The following is a 9054-nucleotide window of genomic DNA, read 5'->3' on the forward strand; positions in this document are numbered from 1 at the left end:
TTTGATGCCATTCCCTACAGCAAAGATATTTTCTGATTATCTATTACATTAAGTATAGATTTCCACAGTCGTCTCCTGTGAATCCTTGCTGATTTCGTCTCTGATTTCTCATCAGACTGGCAAACTTTCCAGACCTGCTGCATATTGATGGTTTCAATGCAAAAGATTTCTATGAAGCATTTGACTTTGTGCAACTTGACAGTTTAGACAAGAATTTTGAATGTTAACATGGTTTGAATTCAGTGGATTAACTGGTTTTCAGAGGAACTTCATACTAAAAATGTTAGTGGGGTAATGTTTATTTGAATAAAATGCACATCAATGTTGATTTGGTAAGAGATTTTCAGCAGGAATTGATTTTTAGACTGGAAAGAGGTAAAGAAAATTGGTCTCTGTTTTGCTGGCCAATATGGGCACTGAGAATGAGGGGACACAATCAGAACACAGCCACGTGCAGAGAGAGGAGCTCTCTGAGAGGGGATTCCTGCCTGAAGAAGAGTTAGCCAAGCAATGCTGCTGATGGCCAGAAAGAAGAATCTCAAATAATACTGTTTCTCACTTGTCAGACTGCTGATCAAATCTTGTACTTTAATCGTCAATTCAGACTTCAGGAAGAATAACAGAAACTGAAGAAAATTAAGGAATATGCTTTTAAGTTTGGAAAAGAAAATACTTTAAAGCAAAAGACACAAGTTTATGAGGAAGAACTTTGAGCTTGGTCTAAAAATATCTACTCAGAACACAGAAATTTAATGTTAGGAATCTCTTTAATATAGGAACATGAATTTGTAAAAGACCATCGTGGTCATTCAGTCCACAAATCTGAAGCTGTAAGAGTGCAATAGAGACCTGCTTCAGACAGAGTATAAAACATGCCCTCCACATGCCCCTGCAGACTTCAGATGACACAGTGTTATTAAATAGTCTAGAGCAAATTTTAAATGCTTTTGACAGGCCAAAAGCAAATCTATAATGTCTGAAGATACTTCAGGAAGATATCCAGAACAATGCCACAGCCTTGAATGAGCAGGGGATTTTTAAAATAAATCAACCTGAGGAAGCAGGTCATCCCCTTGCTATGAATGTCAGAGTTCTTCTGCCTACCTGACCTAGAGGAAAAATTTCATGATGACTCCAGCCCTGGTGACTGACTTACAGCTGAACCTGTGATTATGATACACAGCCAAGCAGCTGAGAATTTTATAAATTACTAATGGATCTTTTTGACATATTGTCTCCAGCTGTGAAAATCTCCAGTGACTCAAAGGGAAGGGAAAAATACCAATCTGTTCCTCCTCCCTGCCTCCTGAGGCAAAGAAGGCATCAAAGGGACACCTAAGGAATAGTTCCTATTTCATCAGGTGAGAACATGGCATTAAAGCAATAGGAAGTAAATAGGTGAGCAGAGCTCCTATAACTTCTGATATAGTCCCTGTTAATTTTCAGAGACTACTTCTAGGTCTGGCACACTTCTGGTAGTGGGGCAGTGGGACGAAGGGCTTTATCTTCTCCCTACCACTTCTCACCCCCAGACTTCTTATTAAACTAAATAATGGTTCAAAGGAATAACTGATCAACTGATTTTCCTTATTTCTTTAGATGTCCATCCTTTGATAAAAGTTATTTTGTAAAAACTCTACCAATGGCAGAGAAAAATCTTCTTATGATAAATTATGAAAAAGTGTCCTTCAATCTTATAAATAAAAGAAATAAACTGTTTCATTTGTTAGCACCAGGTTTGAAATGCTTTTAAGGACCTTGCCATATCCCTGATCCCAACTAAAGCTTTTGATTGTCATAAGAGGAACTAATAAATTACACATTCTGTAATTTTATGTGGGTTTTTTTTCTGATAAGTTTGAAAAGAACAAGCATTTAATTTTGCTTCCTTTCTACTGTGTTGCAAGACTGGACTGTTGAAGAACACAGCTTCAAAATCATACAAAAAAAGTAAGAACTAGATCTTCCTAACCATCTTAAATTTGACCTTTTTTTGTCCTTCCTGTCATGCTACTCCTTAGTCTTAAAACATCACTTAACCTGTTCCTTCAGCTGCCTCAGCGCCTTCTTGGTATACTTTTTTTGATCCTGCCTTCCTCTTTTCAGCCATCCATCCCCCACATTATGTTTTTTCATTTAAAATGACACATGACACTACAGCTGAAATATCAAATATATTCACTCATGTAGTTTTTTACATGTCCCTCATATTTCTAACAAACAGAAAGCCATTTACTAAGTTCTTTGTTACCAAGGAAAGAAAGAAGAAACCATACTAAACACATCCAAAATCTCTGTTAAATATTAATTTTTGTCCTGATCTATGACAACTTAATAAAGAAGCTGAGTAACACTTTTAATGTTTTTTAATTATTTCATTTTAATAATAATTTTTAATTTTGGTGGTGGTGATGTATTTTTTTTTCCTGTGGAGTTCTTTTTCCAAATTGACTTGGACATTTTTAAAAGAATAAAGATTGACTGACAAAGTCAAGCTGTGTTAATTACACAGTGTATTGTTGTTGGAGATTATTTTCAGTTTAGTTGAAAATAATATTAAAACTGGAAGTTGTGCTGAGGTTGTACATTCCTTATTCTGAATTACTGCATCTTTTGCCATAAGTCCTGGCAGTGAGACCCTATGGGAACAAAGCTGTGCCTACCTAATATCTTCCACTGGATCTCTTTTTGTTCACCACTGAAGGGCCTCCACAATTCAGATAACACATTTTACACCAGTGTCATCTCTCTGTCAAAATAGAATCATTTCTGATATAGAAAGGACCAAATGGAGCAGAAAAAAAAAAAAAAAAAGACAAAACCCCAAATATCTATCAATCCTTTCCAGTCATGGAGAGGATTAATACGAAACACACCATGATCATAGAGTCATAGAATAACCTGAGTTAGAAATAAAAGAAGCTGAACTGGCTCAAGAAACCATTTTGAGCTGAAATGAGTTCCAAATGGCTGGTTCCCCACCAGGCCCACTGGATAGCTCACAATTCCTCTTGGGAAAAATATGAAGAAGCAGAAACCATGGAAATGTCAGTGAATTGCTGGTAGCAGAGGCGAGCAGGAATGCCTCTTTCAGAAGCCTTGCTGTCTTATAGTATTGATAAATTTGTGGGTCCAGATGAGACTCTGGTGCCCTCTGTACATCTCAACAACGTTTGAGTGCACTGGACATTTCAACCATTTTGACCAACGTATAACAGTCAAAGATATGCTCATATTTTTTCTAAATATAAAAGACCAAGCCAGAGCAATTCATTAGTGCATGGAGAGCAAAAGGAAATGAAGACCTCTGTGAGGGATGCTGTGCTCTTCTGTTCCCCTTCCCAGCTCAAGACAGAATTTGCTCAGCAGGAGGTGGACCCAGGACTGCATTCACTACTGCTCCATTGCTACTGTCTCATCTCCTGTTTTTCTTCCTCCACAATTCTCATCTCATTATCACTGTAAGAATTTGAATATGCTGCAGAGCAAACTGCACTGGGCTCCTCACGTGCTGCCTGATCACCTGGCAGGTGACACCAAGATGTGCAAAACCCAACAGAAAGCTAGGCAAAGACTACATTTCCAAAGCCCCTTTCTTCCTTACACTTCTAAATTAAAAAAAAACCCAAACTGTTAAATAAATTTTTATCTGCGAGATGTGATGTTTAGTCAGCTTATAAAACACTGTGAAAAATGTGTTACTAAAGCTAGTGGATCTAAGATAAGCAGATCTCCTTGGTCCAGACAAAGACCCTTAGCTGTTTGAGAAGAAAGACTAAGATTAGGGATAGCCTGCCACACTGCCTGCCTGCAACATCTGGGCCCTTACTGAATCTGATTTCACAAAGTTTAACTTACTGGGATGTAAGCCCTAATAAATATTTGAAGATTAAAAACAAGCAAACAAACTGACCTCTTTTTGCTTTGTATGACAAAGTGTCAGCCCTGTAAGGCAGAAGAATAAATACTGCAGACAATACTGGAAAAGAAGGCAGAATATGGATGTCTCTGACAAATGGCTCCAGTGACAGTCAAATCACTCCCACTTGGTTATCTCAAACAGCTACCTACCTAAAGTGAGATTTGCAGGTACTTCAATCCCTAGCCCAATTTTCCCTCAGTAGAGGATTACTGAAACAACAAAATGATGGAAAACTAAACAAGGACTTCATGGTCCCATTAGGTGCCATTGCCTTCTTCAGTTCTGTTTACTTCACCTTTGTCTCTGTGGTCTCTTTCGATATTGTCAGGTTCATTGGCAGAGATCTCTTTTGCTTTCTATGGAAGCTTCTTTTCTACTGTTATTATTAACAATAATAACACTGAATGAGTCAAGGAGAGAATTTAACTAGGGAAGATAACAAGCTAGTGGAGGAGGTGGAGAAAAAATTGAAAAGAATGTTGAGTGAGTGCAGTGAGGAGCAGTGATGCAGGGAGGAGGAAAGATGCTGGGCACAGAAGGGTTAAAAGAGGAGCAGAATAAAGTCTGAGTCAATGCAGAGTAGGAGGAGGTAATTGAGAAGAAATCAAAAAGTTGAATGTGAAAAGGAAGGAAGATTTTTCTTAGAGTGAAATCAGAAGGGCAAGGAGAAAGAAATGGAAAGACAGAACAGGCTGAATAGGCTGAAGGAAGGAAGTTTTGCTCCACAGCTTTTTCATAAAGTGAAGAAACTGAAGCAAACTGAGACCGGATGAAGGAATTGGAATACATGAGGTAGACAAGAAGAAAAGAATAGTGGGCTGTGGTAGGAAAGGAAATTATGAAAAGCAAAAATCATGTGTTTGACATATGAAGGGGAAGAAGCTGAAATATTGGTTTAAATATTATAGTCACTGTATTTTCCTAGAAAATGAAGGGAGAGTTAAGTTGGAATTAAACACCTGAAGTTGGAAGTTAAGTTGGAATTAAACACCTGAAGATGGGAGTTAAAAATCCCAAGTGAAAAACTTTTATAAACTGCGGGAGAGGTGTTTACTAGAGAAATACCACTTTAAATATAATAATTTATGGAGAAAGAGCACTGTCAAAATGTCACCAAATATATACCTGAAATGCATACAGACAGGTCAGATTCTTTTCATGCACTCTTCTCAAATATGAATTGTGCTAAATCAATTTTGGTTGGTATGTTAGTTGGACTTTATGTCATTTACTAGCTGAAAAAAATCCCAAAGCAAAACATTTTCTCTGGCATAGGGCATTATAGAGGAATTTTGTTTGCTACTGAGGTAAATGAAGGATGATGAACTTGTCTTTGCTGTTGCATAACCAGGGGTGATGTTCTCTTAGCTATGCTCCACTCATGCAGCAATGCTGAGCTTTTATAAATTGGCTCTGGGCATTTCTGAAGCAGGGCACTAGCTTTCTATATCTAAAAGCTGAAGACACTGGCTCATCAGGGTTTCCCCACAGCTTCTTCCCATTCTCTGAGATCATTCCTATCCTCCTGAAAGGCTCTGCTTGCTCATATATTGAAATACCTGAGTGTCTTTCACTATTGTCAGCTTTCAGGACCCCTGTGGCTCTTTTTCAGTTTTTCTTGAGCCCTGTTTGAATACGGTTTTGATACATTGGCACATCCTGGAAGTGTGCTGAACACACATTAGTGTAGCTGCATCTGAAGGAACATTTGAGAAGAGCACTCCTGCATGCCACAGAAAATTACTTGTTTTACTGACGAAAATTACTTTTTGTCCCTGAAGGATCGCTGCTCCATGTGAAAGTATGAATTAAACAGCACATATGAATCCTGCAGGAGTCCATAAAAAAGTCAACAGAAATAACATAGGTTTCCTTCTACAAGGCTCCAGCCAGCTGACAGTGGGGTGGGGAGGTTGCCTGCTCCCCATAATCCTGCACTTGCTCCTTTGTGGGAAGAAAAGGAGCCTGGCAGCTAGCAAATTAAGAGAGATATTAGAAGGATCTCATTCCCATGAAAAGTGTCAGGTTCCTGACTTTTCATCCATACCGAGGATGAAATATACACCTGTGTTCATATGTTGATATATAAGCAAAAAAAAGTCATATATGTCTCCATATAAGTACACCTGTTTAAAAATACTACTTTTTGCGACAAATCAAATCCTTATTCCAGTTGAGCATAATGAATTTTTGCTGTTCTCTGTCATGAAGTTTCTAAGGAGGCAATCAAAGGCTAAAATTAGGCAAGAAAATTTCAGGGACCACAGCTGATTATAAAAAATATCATGATGTTGTCACTGCACATTATCACAATAAAATATCATCCAGGGCATGAAGTTATTCATAGAGTAGAGATTTTTTAGTCCTGCATTTAACAACCATCACTAAATTCTTTTTCAAGCTTTATTAAGTATGAGAAAAATATGAAGGCAGGAGGAAAAAAAAGTAAGTAATTTAATTAAATTTTAAAATATATATTTATGTGAAGTAGGGCTTCCATGTCAGCAATCTTTGCTCTTACATTTCTCCTGTTCCTATTTGTAAAAAAAAAAAATATTCTTCCGTTTGGCAACGTTGAGAAAAAAAACTAAAGCATGAGCTGAGAAGATAATAAGCTCATTCTGAGGACTTTCTGATCCTGGCTCTTTAAACCAAAGGGCAAATTAATGGAAATACTAAAAAACAAACAAAAACAAAGGCTGAAAATGCTGTAATGCATACATCACTGTTTCAGACATAGGAGCAAGCTCTCAATTTTGGCAGCTACTGATGGAGGTGGCCAGCAGAGCCACAGAAATGTCCTGAGGGTGCTGCTTTCAGCTGGCCATAAGCACAAAAGCAGTGTTTTGAGGACTGCAGTCCTGGCTGGCTGGACCAATCAGTCAGTGGTTTTGTCCAGCCAATGCACAGAGCAAGAAGGAGAAAGAAAACTGAGGCAGAGACACACAGGTGTGTGCTCTGTGGGTGACCCTGCACTGGAACACAGGGCCCAGAGAGGTTGTGGAGTATCCCTCTCTGAAGATATTCAAGAACCATCTGGATACAATCCTTTCAGTGTTCTCCAGTGACCCTACTCCAACAGGGAGGTTGGACCAGATGGCCCACTGTGGTCACTTCCCACCTGATCCATTCTGTGGTTCTGTGTCATTCTGGGTCTGGAAAGCACAAGTGACTTTCCCAAAGGAAAAAACCACAGCTACTGTGTTTTAGAAACTCCCTTGTATGTAGAACAAGGGGAAATTATAACAAGACAGAAGTATAAAAGATGCAGGAAATCTCTTCATATGAAGATTTGTTGTCTTGGATATGGAAATCGCTCCTTCCCCTAAGCCTTAAACAAGTACAGAAAAATATTACATTTTGTATTCTTTTAAAGAAATAATAAAATAATTGAATACTATTTCATAGAATCATAGAATATGCTGTATTTTAAGGGATCCATCTGGATCCTCAAGTCCACCTCATGGCCCTGTGCAGAACACCCCAAGGGTCACACCATGTGCCTGAGAGCATTGCCCAAACACTTCTTGAACTCTGTCAGGCTTGGTTCTGTGTCCATTTTCCTGGGGAGCCCATTTCAGTATTCAACCATGCTCTGAGTGAAAAACTTTTTCCTGGTATCCACCCTAAATGTCCCCTGACACAACTTCAGGCCATTCCCTTGGGTCCTCTCACTGGTCATGAGGGTGAAGAGATTGTTACCTGTCCCTCCTCTTCCCTTCTCAAGGAAGCTGTAGACTGCAATGAGGTTTTCCCTGTGTTTCCTCTTCTCCAGGCTGAGAAAACCAAGGGACCTCAGCCACTCCTGAAAAGATTTCCCCTTCAGACCCTTCACCATGCTCTTTACCCTTCTTTCAACACTTTCTAACACCTTAATATCTTTCTTATATTGTGGTGCCCCAAACTGCCCCCAGCACTCGAAGTGAGGCCACCCCAGTGCAGAGCAGAGCAGGAGAATCCCCTCTCTTGCTCGACTGGCCATGCTGTGCCCGATGCCCCCCAGGACAGCGTTGGCCCTCCTGGCTGCCAGGGCACTGCTGACTCGTGTTCAACCTCACACCAGCCAGGACCCCCAGATCCCTTTCTGCAGTGCTGCTCTTCAGCATCTTCCTCCCCAGTCTACATACACAGTCAGGGTTGGCCAGGTGCAGAATCCAGCACATTCCTCACTGAACTTCAGATTGCTGGTGATTGCCCAGGCCTCTAATTTATCTAGGTCTCTCTGAAGAGCCTCTCTGCCTTGAAGGAGTTGACAGCTCCTCCCAGTTTGCTGTTGACAGAAAATTTATTAGATAATGACAAATTAAGCAGACTTTCTTTTTAAAGAGAACTAAGTTTAAACCAAAGTTAACAATATAATATTTCTTTTATTGATAGTGAATTTTTCTTCTCTTTTCAAATACCTCAATAATTTAATACAGTAAACCTGCAACATAAATATATCCATTGATGCCAGCATGCTTTGATCCCCTTAATACTGGCAGGCCTCTGTTGCCTCCCACTCTTGTTTTTGTTAACAGTAATTTAAGCAGCAATCCTTTCAAGATAAAAGGAGTACAACTATATGAAAATTTTCTCTTACAGAATTCAAGCAGCCATTCATAAAGCTTGTCAGGCAGCTTTACTAGCCTTGTACTTCCATAGATCCTGAAATCCTTGGTCTGTACTGAGCAGCTTCCTCTTACAAGCTAGCAGTCTTCAATTTTATTTTAATTTATGGTTCAAATCGACAAAGTTTTCTTTACTGCTCCAAGCACCTGAAAAACATTCATCTGAAATGAATGAGAAATGAAATTTTAGGCTATTTGAATCACCATTCTGCTTTTGCATCAGTTGGCATCTTACTTGGCGAATGTGCAGTGGCCGTTTAGGGGAAAGGATGTCAGCTGAAGTAATTGCAATCCGTAATTGGAACACAAATATGGAGGAAATTTAGGGCTTCTGAAAATATACATCTGTTAATTTTCAAGACAAACTAACAACCTTGAATGCGTTTAGCAAGGTCTGTACACCATTGACAACAAATTGGAAAAAAACTTCCTTCTTCCAAATTTGTTTTGACTATTTCTCTAATCTGTAGTAGCAATAATGCCATTGAAGTATAAATTTACACACAACAAAACTTATTTTTG

The sequence above is a fragment of the Zonotrichia leucophrys genome, chromosome 2, assembly GCF_028769735.1.
Source record: "Zonotrichia leucophrys gambelii isolate GWCS_2022_RI chromosome 2, RI_Zleu_2.0, whole genome shotgun sequence".
NCBI classification, from domain to species: Eukaryota; Metazoa; Chordata; class Aves; order Passeriformes; family Passerellidae; genus Zonotrichia; species Zonotrichia leucophrys.